This window comes from Lepidochelys kempii, chromosome 1, assembly GCF_965140285.1.
Source record: "Lepidochelys kempii isolate rLepKem1 chromosome 1, rLepKem1.hap1, whole genome shotgun sequence".
Taxonomy (NCBI): domain Eukaryota; kingdom Metazoa; phylum Chordata; order Testudines; family Cheloniidae; genus Lepidochelys; species Lepidochelys kempii.
Window position 1 is genome coordinate 327121111 of NC_136380.1, and position 18004 is coordinate 327139114.

Consider the following 18004-nt stretch of genomic DNA (forward strand, 5'->3'; position numbering starts at 1 on the left):
CCAGCCCTCCTGACACACACAGACTGTGGGGGAGGCGGCCAGACCGAGGCAATCTCCCCCACGCAGAGTGAGACGGGGGATAAGAGACTGAAACCCATTTGGTGAACGATGGAGGGTTGCTGGCTGAGGGGATCTCCCCCTCCAGTTAGTGGAGACGTGAGGCAGGTCCGGCAGAGGAAGTCTCTCCACAAGTAACTGAAGTTTAGCCCAGGCCTGCCTCGGGGAACCTCCTCCTCCAAGGAACGAGACTGGGGCATTAGGGTCAGCTCTGCCTGCCAGGCTCCCCTTTAGCGAATGACACTTGTGGGGGCAGTTCTGGGGCAGCCCTGATGTGGACTCGCCACGGGCAGAGCAAGAGGTAAATGTGTGGGAGGCAGGCGCAAGCCCCGCTGTTTATGTTGAGCTCCTGCCCTTCCCTCACATCCCCTCCCTGCGTGTGGTGCCCACACACCGCCCCGCATTCCGCGCCTGGCTTCCGCCGCTCCGGTGATGGCTGGGTGAGGGAGGGGAGGCGGCGGCGGCGGCGGCTGGGGTTTCATTCGACGCCCACCAGGGGCTGAGCGAGCCTCCTTCAGTGCGCAAACTCGGGGCACCACATAAAAGCTGGGCTGGCAGCTCTTTACCTTGCCTCGATGGAGCCGCCACAAGCGGGTGGTCGGAGAAGCCGCTAGCAGCGGCGCTAGAGCCTCGCCTTCCCCGTACTTTGGGCACAGAGGGGCTGTAAAGAACCGCTGCTGCTGCGGCGGGAAGGAGTCGAGAGGAAGGGATCTGGATGCAGAGGAGGCGGCTGTAACGAGGCATCGAGTATGGGGGGAGGGAGTGATTAAACGTCTTGTGGCCCTGGCGGAGTCTGAGGGTATTTTTTCCTGTCTAACTCGTGTGTGTGTGTCTCTATCTCTCTCTCTTTCTCTCTCCATAGGGCGCTTGGTTGGGCTGCTCGCTCGGGTTCTGCCTGTTGTTGCGCGAAATGGCGGCTGCTACCTTGGTGGGTTTGGTTTTGTTGTTGTTTTTTTTCCCCTTCTTTCCCCTCCCCCACCTCTGCCTTGGCCATTTCTCCGCAGCGAACCGCGGTGAGGACTGAGTCAGGCGGGAGAGGAGGGGGGAGCGGACCGCATTGAAGCCAATCGCCAGGCTGGCTCGGCTGCCCAGGCGCGCCCGGATTGGCTGCTGCTGACATCATCTTGCAGTAGGGGCAGCCGCAGCTGGGCAGGGCTGAGGAGCTGTCGGGGGAGGCTGGTGCAAAGGGAGAAAACGGGCGCCATGATCCCGGCGCTGGGGAGTCCGTGAGGGCTCGGAGACTGAGGCAAGCTCATGGGAAGGGAACGAGAAGGCCTTGACAACCATCACCCAAGCGGTGCCGAGACCGAGGAGATAAGCGGGGGGAGCGGGCCAAGCTGTGCCTGTATTTGTAACTGCGTCAGTACAAGATGGCGTAGGGTCTCCCTGGAGAGGGACGGGAGCTGCACGTCCGCCGGAGGTCATGTGACCGCGTTGCATTCTTGTGGGGTTGTTTGGCTGCAGACCAAGTTGGCGGAGACGGTGGCTGCTGCTGGGGAGAGTCCGCGCTTCCTTCCCCGCCCCATCATCCCCGCCCCAGGCTGGAGAGTCTGGGTGGATTTTTATTTCCCTTCCCTATTACCCGTCTGTACAAGGGTGTAGCTGGTGCTGCTGAAGAAAGTTCTCGCTTCTTGTCCTATTCCCCACCCCCAGGATGTGGCAGCTCCTTCTGGGGGAAGTTCATTCCTCCTGCACCTCTTCTCTGCATTGAGCTTGGCTGTTGCAGAGGAAAGTTCTCGTTCTTCCTGTCCCAGCCCTCTTTCCGTGAGGGTATGGGGGTGGAGAGTAATGTTTTTCACAACTCCCGGACAAGGTTGTAAGGCGTCTGATTGCTGCTATCTAAATTAGGTCACATTTGCGATCCACTTTGGTGACTAAAATGCCTGACTCTCCTTATTTCACTTGTAAGAGCAACTCCTTCTATGTTAGATATCCTGTGGTAGTGCTTGTTGGTGTCTCCATCTTAGTGAGACACTTAACTATCCTAGTCCACCTCTGCACAGTTTGCAAATATACTCCTTTTTGTGAGCTGATGCCTGCTCCCTCTCAACATTGGACTGACTTGCAGAGGTGGCTTACTAAGGAAGAATGATGAAGGTTCTTCATAGGATTGACCAGTCATGAAAGTTGACTAATATTTTTTGGGGGTGATACCAGCTTTTCCAGTGGAACAGCCTCTCTCACTTAGAGAACATGATCCAGTTAAATAACAGGTAGTTCAGACTACAGATATATAGAAAATCTATGATTTGAAGTATTGCAATTGCACCAATGTATTAACTCTTGGATTTGTGTGTGTTTATATATAATATATATGTAATCCTGGTAGTCTTTTAAAGATGCCATACTTAAAACTAGACTGAACAAAAAATTAGCAAATTTAAAACTAGAGGAGTCTATGCTCTCTCCATAGAGGGACTAATGTGTTAAATTGTTCACTTGTATTCTGTTTACATATACCTCTCTTTCCAGACAGTAGTGAGCAAGGAAGGGGAGCTTAAATATGCATTGTCTGATGTCTTATCCTGGAGGTTGTGTACTGTTGCATTAAAAATACTACAAATATTTGCTACCAACTTACACAAATCAAGACTTATCTGTAAGTCACATGGGTGGGTTGGAGTCTAGTTGCATAACTAAATGTGGTCCCAGTTACAGCCTCTTAGCCTGACATATAGCCCTGGAGTGAGTGGCATCTATGCTACTTTGAGAGGTATTCTGAGTACTCTTGCATAGTTGCAAATAACTTCACTAAGGGAGAAGGGCCTCCTTTCTATCCAACATCAAATAGTGTTCTCCTTTTTTTATTTTAATTTCCTACATATAATTCAAGACAAATGCAGAGATTACTCTGAAATATAGATGGCTAACTTAATTATTTGAGGCTCAAAGGTTTAAGAACTTGGACTGTCAAACTTACTTTATTGTTAAGATCACATCTTGGGGATTAACTTCTGTATTCAGTCTTCTTTATGAAAAGATGCAGTAAGTTTGAGAGGCTTTTTTTTAAGGAGCATGTCAGCTGAATATCTGGCAATGACACATTGAAGGAAATGATCTTATTTTTTAATATATTAAACACAAAATATTTTGTTCTAGAAACGTGTGATTACATTTACAAAAGCATACTTGCTTAATTTAGATACTTGAAGCTATTGGAGTTGTTGATCTATCTGGATCTGCAAAGATTTGTTCCAGAATCTCCACCACTTTACTATTCCTCTGTCCCTGCCACTACAGTAGCGGAGAATGCCTGTGCTGTTCTTAATCACAGTGCATATCTTATGTTGTCATAGGAGCACAGTGAAAACAAATATACATCTATTTGATTGTGGTGCTTTGGTATGTATGCCACAAGAGCTGTATAGAGCCCATATGAGCAACCTTGGCACAAACTAGGAGGGGAGGGGAAGCAGAAAAGTAATGAGGCACAAGCAGAGCCTTACAAAAAGGGGCAACAGGGCAGAGGAAAAGAGGGCCAGATAAAGGTATTTGCTCTCTTTAACAGTAGAGACTATCCCGTTTAGTCTAAATAACTCACCTCCGCTACTGCTTGAGCTACTGCGGTACACCTCCACTACTGCTTGAGTCTGTCTAACTTGCATTGCTCAGGAGTGGAAAAAGCTCTCTTTGCCCCCAGAAATGTGACTTTTGCACTGTCCACACAGCTGCTATTGCAGCTTCCACTTCTTGCCAAGGTGGAATAATTATGCCAACAGGAGAGCACTCTCCCGTCAGCGTAGCATATCTTTAGACCTGCTACAATGGCACAGCTGCATCGGTGTAGTGTAGAGTTGCCCTCAGTTGCCTTAAATTGGAATTGTACCTCTTCTTAATGTGAAGTGACTGAATACAAAACTTTATTTGGTTAATGAGGCGCACTTAGGACTAGCTGGTGCCCCTTGGATTTCATGCTGGAGCTGAGGGTTCTGCTGCATGTAGACGTATCCCATTCTGTTATGATAGGCAGTGTTGCCTGCACAGCACTACTTCCTTTTCTCCATCCAGCCCAGAGGGGTAGGGGGGAAAGATGAGGGTATGACAGACATAAGGGTCCACTAACTTTTCTGTATTATATAGCATAGAGTCCTGGGGGCACTGTTGGCTGGGGAAACTTTAGTGGTACAGTGCCTCTGGAGTAATGGTGACTTGGATGGAGTGGTCTCTAGAACTTGAGAGGGGGAAGAGGGGAGGGAGAGTAGAAAATGAAGGCTTAAATGCTCAAAAAATAATATACTCTTCTGAGTTGAGCATTTGTTAATATTTTTAGTTTAATATAGGCCATAGCTTGGATGTAGTAGCCTTTTTAAATAGCAATTTTATAGTGTGGCTTTGTATTATAAAAACCTTCTGTTGATTAACTGTAGACTAAACTGAATACAACTTCTTAACAAAAAATGGAAGAACCAGGCTAATGGAGGAATGGGTTGTTGTGGTAGTATTTTGCTTTGAAACTGGATGGTTAAGTTACACTGCAAGCCAGTAGTGAATAAAATTGAATTTTGGGGCTTTACCTGCACCTGCTGAAGTGAGAGGCAGCTAGCTATTTGACTCTTCAAAACTGAAAGACAAATGAATAGTGTAAACCCAGAGGGGAAAGATAATCTGATACTTTGCTTTCTCAGATCTCTAAATAAGATCCATTATTTCCCCCACAGGTGTCTTAAAGACATGGTAGGTAGAGGTGACCTGTTTCAGAGATAACTGCAACAACTGGATTTGTGAGCCTTCTGTCCAGAGTTGAAGTACCACTTAACTGTAATTGTTCCTCTTGTGTGTTTCTGCCATTAGGCAAGATACTAGCATGTTCCATTGGAGGTATCTGGGATTGGGTTAGAAAGATGTTGCTTACGTTGGTGTGAGCATTTTGTCTGAGTTTAAAGACCTGCTGTTGAGGCTCTGACCCATGTGATTGACACCTGGGATACACTGGGCCCCAGGAAGATTTTTGGCGCATGCTCAAGCCTAATCTAATTGCAATAGCAGGTTTTCTTGTGTTTTGAGAGCAAAACAGCTTCAGTGTTGTCACATCTTAGAAGTGATACAGTTTAGCAGCTTCAACCTATTAGCTGCAGAAGAGACTAGGAAAGTTTTAATATGTTGTCTTACTGTAGTTTTAACCAGTCTGACCTGCTCAAATGTGCATCCCTAACTCCTGCAATAACTCTTATTAAGAAATCATGCTGAAGTTTACACCAGGGTTCCATGTATAATTGACTAAGTTTCTGTGTAAGAAATCTGCCTACTGTTAGCTTGTATAAAACAAAACATTGTTGCCCCCTGCTCTTGTGCATCTATACATGACACTTCTTCCCCTCCCCCTTTTTGACTTCCACAAAGAGTTCAGTGAATTTCTTGTGCCTATTCCCACGATGCTGTCCTTAATGGAGGGAGACCCTTCCAGAATAGAGACAGCATGAACCATGATACTGCAAAACAGCCTTAAGAGAAGTATGTGGTGGAGCATCTCAGAATTCTAGGTATGGGCTAAGTGAGGAGAGACTTGAGCAAAATGCTCCCAGATCTCAACTAGCTCTAGCGTTCTGCAGGAGATAGTCGGCCACTGGTGTGCAGGGGGTTCAGTATATTTTTGGAGTTGGGGAGGCTTGCATAAGGTAATGACAGCTTCTCTGCCCTACTAAAGCTGTTTGCACCTTTCTCTCCTTTATCGTGTGTGCATAACCAAAACCAATATTGGTAGAAAATCCAAACATTTGCCCACTTTAGAAGTTTTTTGCCAGGTGTCAATGCTTAAGTTATAATGTGAACATACCATAATTTATGGCAGGGGTGGGAAAACCTTTTGGGCTGAGGGCCATATCTGGGTGGAGAAATTGTATGCAGGGTTGGGGTGTGGGAGGGAGTGCAAGGTATAGTGTGTAGGAACAGGCTCAGGGCAAGGGATTGGGGTAGAGGAGGGGTGTGGACTGCAGGAGGGAGCACAGGGTTGGGGTGCAAGGTGCAGGAGGGGTTCAGGGTCTGGCCCAGTGCCGCTTACCTAAAGTGGCTCTGGGGTGGCAGCAGCGTGCACTGGGGCCAGGGCAGGCTTTCTGCATGCCTGCCCTGGCCCCACGCTGCACTGCTCCAGGAGGCAGCCAGCGCCATGTCCCTGTGCGGCCTCTGGGGGCAGGGACGGGCCACAGAGCTCCATGTGCTGCCCTTGCCATGCCTCCAGGTACCTCCCCTAAAGCTCCCATTGGCCCCAGATCCCCGTTCCCCTTCTCTCCCCCGTCCCCCCACAGGAATGTGGTGCTGGCTGCTTCTGAGAGCAGCGCAGGGCCTGCAGCACCACAGGGAGCAAGTCCTGCAGGCTGGATCCGGCCCGCAGGCCATCATTTACCCACCCCTGATTTATGGTGTGTGAAGAATATTTCAATATTTTATTTTAGAAACTTCAGTAAAAGAGTAACTTATGTTAATCTAACTTAACAGTGGATAAAATTTGTCAATTTGTGTGGTTCTAATGCATCCCCTGTTGAAAGGGGCCTGGGTTCATATTTTGTGTTAAGGAGGAAATGTAAATGGCTGTTCAGGTATTAAATGGAAAACTTTTTTGCATTCTCAAGCCCTGGTGCTGAAAGCAATCTCTGAACTAGGATGAATAGCAGAGCTATCAAATCAGTAGATCAAAATCCTGATGCATGCTAGTATGTCAAGGATTTTTGATCCTAAACATGACATTTCATTCATTTGACTGGTAGATACCCCTCTTCTCCTCCTCCCTCACCCCTCCCCCCCGCCCCCTTAAAACTGTCTCACTTTTTGAGACAATTTTGTTTTTCCTTCCACCTTACTATAGGGCTGCAGTCTAATTCTGGGCTCTCAAGTCAGAGCCTTTTGCCTATTCCTCCAAAAAGGAGCTGTGGCCCAAATTAAGGACAGCTGTACAGCTTTTGTTTTGTTTAGCTAGTAGTGTCTAGGCAAGACCATCTAAAGGCAAGGAACCAAGCTTCTAGGCCCTCTCTCAAACTAGAGAACTATTGTGTTTTAAACTGTTACATACTGAACTATAGGAGCCATGCTGACTTGTGTTCTGAGCCAGACCTGCTTCACCAGTGTCTACATAAGCACTGTTCTAAACAATTCCTGGCACACTGTAACTAGGACTTTACCATACTAAACTGCTCAGGCTCTTAAGGTTTATTTGTATGGGGCCATGCAATTGATTTGCCTTCACTTTCCTGAAGGTGTGAAGTCAGCACATAAATTAAAGGATGTTAAAGCTGTGTATGGTCTCAGTAGTGTCCTGAACTAAAACTACTTTTATTCCTGAGAGATCCACTCAAGGGTTTTAAAACCTTTTAATATATGTGCATTAACTTGACTTATTGTAGACAGGGCCTTAGGCTTAGTCTGTACTAGCCCTTTTGCCAGTAGGGGTGTGGAAAAAACACCCCTGATCAACATAAGTTTCACTGACAAAAGTGCCAGTGTGAACAGTGCTATATTGGCAGGAGACATAGCTACCACCACGTGTTGGGGGTGGATTTAATTTTTATGCCAGCAGGAGAGAGCTCACCAGTAGCATAGCACAGCTACATGGGAGACCTTACAGCAGCACAGCTGAGGCAGTACCGATGTGCCTCTATAAGGTCTCTAGTGTAGAGACCGCCTTAGAGTGGTAACTTACCACTATTTTAACTAGGTTTATTTGCCACTTAATCTTCTCATTAAATCTCAAATCAGCAATTATTTTGGTGAAAGTTTTTTCACTTCCAAAAGATAATTTTGTTTATTTCACTAATATGTACTATTTGCATTTGTAGTTCAACTTTAAAACTATTTTTCAGTGGTTACCATTCCAGGGTGACATGCTGGAACAAATTCACATGCATATAAAGGCATAGCCTACAGTTGTTTTTAGGCTCTATTTTTAAACTTGTTCTAATAGGTTGAGCAATGTTTAACAAGTTGTATTCCACAGTCCTGTTGGTTGAAGGAAAAAAACCACACTTCATGTAGGAGCCAGACTGTCTGGATTCAGCTAACTAGCCACTCTATTTTCTTAATCTCTAGTGCTGGGACTACTGATCCTTGTCCTCAAAGACAACAACTAGAAGAGCTATGTTGATTTCTGGTACAGAAGGGGAGAAAATTACTGGATAGATAGTTTTCAGAGTAGCGGCCAGTTTGTCTGTATCCACGAGAAGAAAAGGAGTACTTGTGGCACCTTAGAGACTAACAAATAGTGTTATCTTTTACCAGTCAAGTGACTAAAACTTTATCCTAAAAAGGAAGAGGGTTACTCCTTTTTTAATTAAAAAAAAAAAAAAGAGAGAAAAACCATCTAACTGCTGTGTGCAAAGTGCCAAATCTGACATTTAGGTATAACTATTTCTGTTATAAAAGCAAGGGAAATTCCTTTGTTTAGCGTGCATGCTCATTTGTCTCTCATCCACTGCTTCTAATGTCATGGATCTGAGCTTTATAAAAAATACCTTTCATCCTAATGAACCTTAAAGCACTCCATTTTACTAAAATGCAGTAGCTATTAATGCACAGCATGATTACACCACTGTAAAAGTAACTGAAGACTGTTAATGAAGGCTACCTAATAGAAACTTCAGTGGGAGTCTAGATGGACAGAAGGCAAACATACATACTGATTCCTGTCCAGATAAAACTTTTTTATGGTTAAAAAAATGCATAGGATTGATATGGGTGGTTAAGACGTTGGTTTAGTATCTAATCTCAATATGGACCCTAGAGTACACTATAACCTCTGTCACCATTAATTCAGAGTAGAAAGACTTCTTCTAATGTGCTGTTCAGCCTTGCCCTAGGCCTAGCTGCTGAGATCTGACTGAACCTCATCACAAGGGGAGCTGGTGACTGATCTCTAGATAATGTGTTCTGGAGTTTGTGGTAAGAGGTTTCTGTTAGTCAGTTTTTTCTGCTCACTTTATAGAAGCCTGATACCATGCCACTTAAATGTGAAGAGGTTCAGGTCTAAGTTCTTCTTATAAGGACATTCTGAAACTGCTGAATATGAATACAGTATATAAAATAAAATTAACATGCTGACAATTCTCAAGTGAACCTATCCAGTCCCCCGCCACTCTTAATTCATCCACCCCCTTATTCAGGTTTAAAAACTTAAATGAAAAGAAAAGCTTCATTTTTTAACTACCCCCAAGACATTAACTTAGGCTTTGCCATAGTGATAAGGAAAATAAATTCTAAAATTAAAGGTCTAGCCTGGAGAATATTCAGCCTCCATATGCTCTATTCCAGTGTAGGGTGTGTTACCGTAGTCCTGAAGATGCCCTAGGTTTATGCTAGGTGCTGTACAAATATAGATAGACCTTGCTTCTACTTCAATTTCAATTGCACAACTCTTCATTTATTTTAATGTTAGCTATTGGTACAGACGAGCAGCTGCTACCTAACTCATGTAAGCCAAATGTTAGTGTTTACACAGGGAAACTTGCTATTGGGCCTGCTGTAGCTGTTGTGGGCAAACTAAAGTGAGGACAGGGGATTTGGGGGAAAACCAAAGTATTTGTATAGACTATATATAAAGACTTTTTAAACAATTCATAAATTTCAACTCTAAAAGTATAGACAAATACATTGAACGCCAATGTGGTTGGTTATGTGAACAATATATTTAAAATATCAAACCTTTTATGAATGAGTTTTCCTTTTGTCGTCTTTCTAGCTTCTCTAATGGAGACCATCAAAGCCAAACTGTTCATGACTTCGTAATTTTGAATGGATTACTTCTGTTAGTGGTTACAAAATAACTTTTTCAAATTGCAATCCATATTTCTTAAAATATTTAGCTCTTATGTAAAAAGTAGGGAAAGGGAGTTACGATGCTAACAAGTCCCCTTTTTCAGATCTGTTTTCACATATTCCAGTGTATAAAGTTAAGGATTTTTAGTAGGTTACTAGCTCCTTAAATAACAGGAAGCATGTGGCTTCTTGAAGAATTTTTTTTCTATAGTGAAAGGTTAAGCGCCAATTATACAGACATGGTAGCTACTGCAAGGAAACTTGCATCCTGTTTACAATAGCAAGTATATCTAAATCTGTTCAGTGAACATTTGTCACATGTTAGAAATAGCTTGTTGCAAACAACTTTTCAGATATTTTAATATCACAGCTGTTCAGTATTTGCCCTTACTGTAATATCTGAAACCTTTAAAGGATGGCAATACTACACAACAGCAGTAAAAATTTGGTGGGGGTTGCAACTGAAAGCCTCCAGTCTGTATGTGGGCATGAGGGAAATAGGACCTACTTGGAAATTATGTGCTTTGGTAATATGCCTTCAAGTAATATGTGAGTGCCCTTCAAACATTGTTCGCTGAAGGAAATTCTAGATATGGCATTTGTTATACTGCATTCAACACTAGCCTACAATAGAATAAAACCAAAAAACAGATTATTCAAAAACTGCAAATCTAGTGGATTGGTAATAGCAGCAGAAAATGTCCCTATATCAAAGTAGACATCTGGTTCTCCTTTTAGTTCAGTCCCTCTTGAGTGCTCTTCTCAAATCCTGTGAGTCTAGTCTAGTAGTCCTTGCTCCAGCAAAATTCATCTTGGCCTCAGTGGAAATTTTATCCGAGTAAAGACTCTGCCTGAAGGGCCAAAGCAAAACAACTCAATGTTTGATCTCTTAATTAAAAGATGTCTACTACTTTTGTGTATTAAATTTTTCCAACACTATTAGTCCTGCTAACTTTTGGCCTCTTGGCCACTTTGTCCTCTGTATCAATGAGTTACACACTAAAAAGGACTTCAATAACAGACTAATGCTTGAAGTGTAGCTATTACAGTGGGGGTCAGTCATCTACATTTTAAATAATGCCTGTAGACCAGAAAGGCTCCAAAGAAACCATTAGGCTCTATATACACTCATACCATTCATAGAAAAATCTTATCTAAACAAAAACTCTCTGAAGTTCTTTGGCTGTGCAGATCATTTTAATTTTTATTAAGTATTTGACTGCAGTCCCCTCAGGGCAGGGCTAAGTATGCTGTCAGTCCTTAACAAAATTACTTTGGGCCACATTGTACCATCCACTGTTTGGGTGCATGATACAGTGAGCCAGAGAATCCTGACCTTAAGGTATGTATGGATGGGGTGTGTGGCCCCATCTACACTACAAACTTTAGCTGCCTTGGTCAGGGGTGACCTGCATAGCTGTACCAGCAAACCTCTCTAGTTCAGATACTATTATACCAGCAAAACTGCATTTTGACATTATACCTTATTTTGCTGGAGTGGGACTGGGATAAAGTGCAGTTCTCCTGTTACAAGCTGTGTATGCACTAGGACTGCTTTGCTCATACAGAATACTTTACACTAGGAGCACTTTACTAGTACAACTTGGCCTGAGTCATTTTAGTAGGGTTTTTCCACCTTACTCCATGGAAACTCCTTTGTGATCCAGGCTAAAATAAAGTGTAGATGAAGGGGAGTGATGCAAAAAGTGTCATTTTCCTTCCCTCCCTCACAACTTCCATAGTTTAATGTTTTTCCAATCAACTCTTACTCATCCAGTCTTTGTGCTGAGGAAGGATGCTGGGTGTAGCAGCTGGTTGGCAGCTCTGGTCAGTAGCTTCTTCAAGAGCCTTATTGCTAGTTGTGGGAGCTGGTGTGAATTCACAGGGCCTCAAGCCTGGTAACTTACGCCTCTGTGATTCTTGAACTGATCAGGTGTAGATTTTGCTCACCGATACACAGTGTGACATAGTGCTCCCTGTATAAAAGGAACTCCTGATACTATGAACCAGTTTAGTTTTCAGATTGTGTGGTTTGTTTGTTTTTTGAGACACTTGACAACTTTCAGCACCTTAATATTAAGGGGAAAAACACAAGAGGTGTTGGAACACTTTCAACTTTTTTTAGGCCCCCAGATTTGTGGGGATGGGGATTAATTTTTGGTATTAAGGGAAGTCTTTCCATTAAAGTCTATATTTTCATAGAATATCAGGGTTGGAAGGGACCTCAGGAGGTCATCTAGTCCAACCCCCTGCTCAAAGCAGGACTGATCCCCAATTAAATCATCCCAGCCAGGGCTTTGTAAAGCCTGACCTTAAAAACTTCTAGGGAAGGAGATTCCACCACCTCCCTAGGTAACCCATTCCAGTGTTTCACCACCCTCCTAGTGAAAAAGTCTTTCCTAATATCCAACCTAAACCTCCTCCACTGCAACTTGAGACCATTACTCCTCGTTCTGTCATCTGCTACCACTGAGAACAGTCTAGATCCATCCTCTTTGGAACCCCCTTTCAGGTAGTTGAAAGCAGCTATCAAATCCCCCCTCATTCTTCTCTTCCGCAGACTAAACAATCCCAGGTCCCTCAGCCTCTCCTCATAACTCATGTGTTCCAGTCCCCTAATCATTTTTGTTGCCCTCTGCTGGACTCTCTCCAATTTTTCCACATCCTTCTTGTAGTGTGGGGCCCAAAACTGGACACAGTACTCCAGATGAGGCCTCACCAATGTTGAATAGAGGGGGTCATGTCCCTCGATCTGCTGGCAATACCCCTACTTATACATCCCAAAATGCCATTGGCCTTCTTGGCAACAAGGGCACACTGACTCATATCCAGCTTCTCGTCCAATGTAACCCCTAGGTCCTTTTCTGCAGAACTGCTGCCGAGCCATTCGGTCCCTAGTCTGTAGTAGTGAATGGGATTCTTCCGTCCTGAGTGCAGGACTCGTCCTTGTTGAACCTCATCTGATTTCTTTTGGCCCAATCCTCTAATTTGTCTAGGTCCCTCTGTATCCTATCCCTACCCTCCAGCATATCTACCTCTCATCCCAGTTTAGTGTCCTCTGCAAACTTGCTGAGGGTGCAATCCACACCAGCCTCCAGATCGTTTATGAAGATATTGAACAAAACCGGCCCCAGGACCGACCCTTGGGGCACTCCACTTGATACCGGCTGCCAACTAGACATGGAGCCATTGATCACTACCTGTTGAACCCGACAATCGAGCAAACTTTCTATCCACCTTATAGTCCATTCATCCAGCCCATACTTCTTTAACTTGCTGGCAAGAATACTGTGGGAGACTGTGTCAAAAGCTTTGCTAAAGTCAAGGGAACAACATGTCCACGCTTTCCCCTCATCCACAGAGCCAGTTATCTAGTCATAGAAGGCAATTAGATTAGTCAGGCATGACTTGCCCTTGGTGAATCCATGCTGACTGTTTCTGATCACTTTCCTCTCCTCAAGTGCTTCAGAACTGATTCCTTGAGGACATGCTCCATGATTTTTCCAAAGACTGAGGTGAGGCTGACTGAACTGTAGTTCCCAGGATCCTCCTTCCCTTTTTTTAAAGATGGGCACCACATTAGCCTTTTTCCAGTCGTCTGGGACTTCCCCTGATCACCATGAGTTTTCAAAGATAATGGCCAATGGCTCTGCAATCGCATCTGCAAACTCTTTTAGCACTCTTGGATGCAGCGCATCCGGCCGCGTGGACTCGTGCTCGTCCAGATTTTCTAAATGGTCCCGAACCACTTCTTTCTCCACAGAGGGCTGGTCGCATCCTCCCCATGCTGTGCTGCCCAGTGCAGTAGTCTGGGAACTGACCTTGTTCGTGAAGACCGAGGCAAAAAAAAGCATTGAGTACATTTAGCTTTTTCCACATCCTCAGTCACTGGGTTGCCTCCCTCATTCAGTAAGGGGCCCACAATTTCCTTGACTTTTTCTTCTTGTTGCTAACATACCTGAAGAAACCCTTCTTGTTACTCTTAACATCTCTTGCTAGCTGCAACTCCAGGTGTGATTTGGCCTTCCTGATTTCACTCCTGCATGCCCGAGCAATATTTTTATACTCTTCCCTGGTCATCTGTCCAATCTTCCACTTCTTGTAAGCTTCTTTTTTGTGTTTAAGATCAGCAAGGATTTCACTGCTAAGCCAAGCTGGTCGTCAGCCATATTTACTGTTATTTCTACACATTGGGATGGTTTGTCCCTGTAACCTCAATAAGGATTCTTTAAAATACAGCCAGCTCTCCTGGACTCCTTTCCCCCTCATGTTGTTCTCCCAGGGGATCCTGCCCATCAGTTCCCTGAGGGAGTCAGTCTGCTTTTCTGAAGTCCAGGGTCCGTATTCTGCTGCTCTCCTTTCTTCCCTGTGTCAGGGTCCTGAACTCTACCATCTCATGGTCACTGCCTCCCAGGTTCTCATCCACTTTTTTGCTTCCCCTACTAATTCTTCCCAGTTTGTGAGCAGCAGGTCAAGAAGAGCTCTGCCCCTAGTTGGTTCCTCCAGCACTTGTACCAGGAAATTGTCCCCTACGCTTTCCAAAAACTTCCTGAATTGTCTGTGCACTGCTGTATTGCTCTCCCAGCAGATATCAGGGTGATTGAAGTGTCCCATGAGAACCAGGGCCACAATCTAGTAACTTCCATGAGTTGCCAGAAGAAAGCCTTGTCCACCTCATCCCCCCTGGTCCCAGTGGTCTATAGCAGACTCCCACCACAACATCACCCTTGTTGCTTACACTTCTAAACTTAATCTAGAGACTCTCAGGTTTTTCTGCAGTTTCATACTTGAACTCTGAGCAGTCATACTGCTCCCTTGCATACAATTCAACTCCCCCACCTTTTCTGCCCTGTCTGTCCTTCCTGAACAGTTTATATCCATCCATGACAGTACTCCAGTTATGTGAGTTATCCCACCAAGTCTCTGTTATTCCAATCACCTCATAATTCCTTGACTGTGCCAGGACTTCCAGTTCTCCCTGCTTGTTTCCAAGGCTTCTTGCATTTGTGTATAGGCACTTGAACTCGCTGATCGTCCCTTCCCGCGCGCTCCTTCTCGTGCTTCCTCCCAGTATCCCACTTACCTCAGGACTTTGGTCTTCTTCCCCCGGTGAACTTAGTTTTACAGTTTTTACAGTTCTCTCCCTAAAATAACTTCACTCAGTTAAGTGCTGAATGTCACAAATATCAAGTATGAGACCGCATTAAAGAGTAGATTTTTTTTTTTTTTCCAAAAGGCCTCAGTTCTCATAATCAAAATAGATTTTTCAGTATAACTTATGCCCAACATAGTAAGTTCTTGAAAACCTGTGTGTAAATGTCAATAGGAGCTTGCAGAGGCTGGGCAGTTTTGAAAATTTGGCCTTTATATAGGTATCCAAAGTGAGCTGAGCTCTTTAGAAAAATCTAGCTCTCACCAAAAATTATTTTCACTGATTGTGAAGAACTGATTTTCACTGATTTAATTTCTTCAAGGTAGTGCTGGCTAGCTTTGTAGTGAAACTTCTATCTATCTAAGGTATAGGGCCCAATCAGTATAGTAATTAAGTGCTAGCCATGGATTTGCTCAACAGTCAAGCAAGTCTGCCTAGCAGCTGTGACATTCCTGTATAATATATTCAAGTTGCAGTGGAGCTGTGTGGCATGACATCAGTTTGTCCAAAGGAAAAAAAAAACTTGGATAAACTTACCTGTGGATTTGCTTTTTAGTTTTGTAATCTGAGAAACTCTCCTATGTTAATTATATAGCACCATAATTCATGCATTCTGTCTAATACTGAAACAAAAATTGTCTGATTTATGCAAATAGCTAATAATTTGCAACTTACGAAGCTGACTGACTTTAAAAACCATTTGCTAGTCACTTAAAATATTTTACTGCATTGGAAAAATGAACTTGCAAATGGCAAAGTTCATGGCCTACCCATGGCTGCATTGCTGTTCACATATTGAATACTACTGAGGATAAAAAAGAATGTACTGCTCTGCTCCTTCTGAGAGGCTAAATAATTACCTTGGCAGAGTCTCTTCCCTATACAAGCATGCCAAGACCGTGTTGGAGTTGGTAACATTTAATACGACTCTTTGCAAAGTCATCAAGCGCTTCAAAACTTCCTCATGTTCCAAGTCCATGCATGCAGGGAAGAGGCCCTGCTGTAAAGATCACTCTTAGGGCTTGTCTACATTACTTGCTGGATCAACGGGCAGCAATTGATCCAGTGGGGGTGGATTTCTTGCATCTAGTCTGGATGCAATAAATTGACCCCCAAGAGCTCTCCTGTCGACTCCGGTACTTCACCAGGGCAAGAGGCGCAGGCAGAGTCAACTGGAGAGCGTCAGCCATTGACTTACCACAGTGAAGACACCACCACGTAGATCTAAACATAGCTGAAGCTGACGTATTATTCATGTAGCTGAAGTTGCATAACTTAGATCAATTTCCCTCCCCCAGTGTAAACGAGCCTTTACTGAGCCCTAGTGTTTCCTGTTCTCAGGAAGTTCACTGATTAAGTGCAACTCGCCCTGCCCCTCCCTCCAAGAGGCAAAATGGTGTAGTGGTGTGTGTGTGTGTGGTAACAGTGGTTTGTCTGTACTGGGAAATATCAGTGTAATGTAATATAACAGCCTCTCACTGTAAACAAGGACTGTTGTGTTTAAAATTGTGTCATGGCTAACACTTGTTGGTTAAATCTTTACCATGTTAACATGTAACAATTAAGTTTTACAATATAGAGAAGCCCAAGTATAAAGGAAGGGGAAGAAGGTGGAGAACTATGAGTTAGGATTAGTTTGCTAGGGATTGAATAGGCAAACTGGTCAAGACACGAGGTAAGGTTAATAGGACATTGTGAAGTTACTTGTGTGAGTAGAACTCTACAAGTATTTGGATCGCTGTTGGAAGATGGGCTGCAAATCAGAACAACTCTTTTGGGGAGTGGGGGGAAATTAGACATTTAATTGAAGTCCTGGTGTTTGGGAGGGAAGCAACAGCTGGTTGAAGTGGAAAGCAAAGCAGATGTAAATGTAGGCAGAAATTTAGGAAGTATGAAAATGGAGTAGCATTGTACTGGTTATGTTATTGAGAGCCATATGTGGAGGGAATCTTATGCACAGATGTTTTCCTCCCCTCTGATGTGTCATTTCATTTACTTAGATGATGTGAAGGCCAGTCAAAATGATCTGTGTGGGGAGGAAATAGAGGGTCTGGGGCATACAAATTATTGCCTCCCCTCCTATTTCTCTGGAGTTCAGGGCTGAAAAATAACAGCGAGGGCTTGTATTATTTTGATACATTCCTGCTTAAGAGGGATCCTGAGGGAAGTCATAACCACAGTAGTTCCTGACAAGGTGGCTCCATTTGAACCATGCTGTCAAGGAACAGGGCTGGAGCCACAGCAGGCTGCAGAACCATGTGGAAGGTTTTGGTCTTCTGGTGATCCCTTGGGAGCCCTGGTGTTCGGTGATGGTGCACTTGCAGTTTGTTCAGTGCAGTGGGGTGGGAAACTCCACTCCCTCCTCATTGAGAAAACAAATAGGAAGACAGCCATTTTAGTTTCTCTTCCTCTCCTTCCTCCACCCCCTACCCAATCTGACAGTCAGGCTCGCTGTTATGATAGTGACATAATAACGCATCATTATGTCTAAATACAAAACAGCTCTTCACCCCTTCTCAGATATCCTACTGGTACTTTTGAATTTCTATAGCACCTCCTATTCAAGAATATCAAACCACTTCATAGACATTCATAATGAATTTATCTACACAACTTGCTGTGATGTAGGTGGTATTATCCCCAATTTACAGATGAGGAAATTGGGGAATAAACATAAACTGTGGTAAGGCTGCTAACGGCTTCCTGACTCCAATGCGTGTGCCTTAAGCACATGACCATCCTTCCTCCTTTGTGACTGGATTGTGTCTAGTCCTTGTGCACGTACACCCCTCCATCTGTGTACACCCACTGTATTTCAGTCCTGTGTTCAGAGGAGTGAAGAAACTGCTCTCTTAGTGCCCCTAAAGCCATGGAGAATGGGGAGGGCATGCCCCCTTCCCCTACCACATACAGAGGTGCAGAGAAAGGGAATAGTGCAGCTTGCACACTCCATGTGCTCTATTGAGCTCCAGGGGATTGTGCCTCTGACACAGTCCCTTCTGGAGTTCCCATGGGGTATGGCTGGTCTGCACCATCATCATCAATGTAAGTTTATAT

At 44.2% G+C, this 18004-nt stretch overlaps 1 long non-coding RNA gene across 1 annotated transcript in view; it reads left to right on the forward strand.

Annotated features, from left to right (window-relative positions):
- LOC144930123 (uncharacterized) overlaps positions 1-18004 on the forward strand; it is a 45711-nt gene continuing 27707 nt past the window's right edge. The window contains exon 1 of the long non-coding RNA XR_013635215.1: positions 1-18004. This exon is cut by the window's right edge and continues 15056 nt beyond it. This is a non-coding gene — a long non-coding RNA (uncharacterized LOC144930123).